General features: G+C 51.9%; 1 protein-coding gene across 1 annotated transcript in view; it reads right to left on the reverse strand.

Annotated features, from left to right (window-relative positions):
* Positions 1–624, reverse strand: part of NPAS3 (neuronal PAS domain protein 3) — a 62,892-nt gene that overhangs the window by 31,020 nt on the left and 31,248 nt on the right. The gene's annotated exons all lie outside the window — the stretch shown is intronic.

Below are 624 nucleotides of genomic sequence, written 5' to 3' on the forward strand. Positions count from 1 at the left end.
ACAGCCAGTCTCCAGACCACAGCCCTGCGCAGCCATGGGTCCTGCTGAGCCAGGATCAGCCCATGTCCCAGCCAAGCCTTGGCCCGTCCACAGGGAGCCGCCCAATCTCCCAGCTGCAGTGGTGGGACTGGCCCGGGCTGCCAGGACCTGCTCCAACAGAACCCCATGGGGAGCCCCCGATGCTACTGGCACCCAGCCCCCAGGGAATAGACAGCTGAATTTAAATCCTATCTTCCACCTTCTGAGATCACTTGTCACTATCACGTCAAACATAGCCCCCCCTCAAGCAACTCCTCATCACCTGTTCACATTTCACTGCTGTCTTTCCCAGTATGCCCTTAACCAATTTTATCCTACAGTTTTCCCACCTCTTACTGTGACAGATCCCACCTCTCCAGCCTACTATCTAGGCCATCTGTGCTTCTGTTCCAGTAAATATTGAGCACGATATGCTGTAATCTGCAAATGCGTTAAAAAATGGAGAACTTCAAAACTTCAGATGGAAAGACTTGTGGAGGGGAGAATGGGAGAGCATAAGGACATCCAGACAGGGAAGCCAACATCTGCTGAGTCCTAAATCCTGTCTCTAAGAGGTACAGTGAGAGAGACTGTAAAAAGTAGGGA

Source organism: Merops nubicus, unplaced genomic scaffold (assembly GCF_000691845.1).
Source record: "Merops nubicus isolate BGI_N331 unplaced genomic scaffold, ASM69184v1 scaffold352, whole genome shotgun sequence".
Lineage (NCBI taxonomy): Eukaryota > Metazoa > Chordata > Aves > Coraciiformes > Meropidae > Merops > Merops nubicus.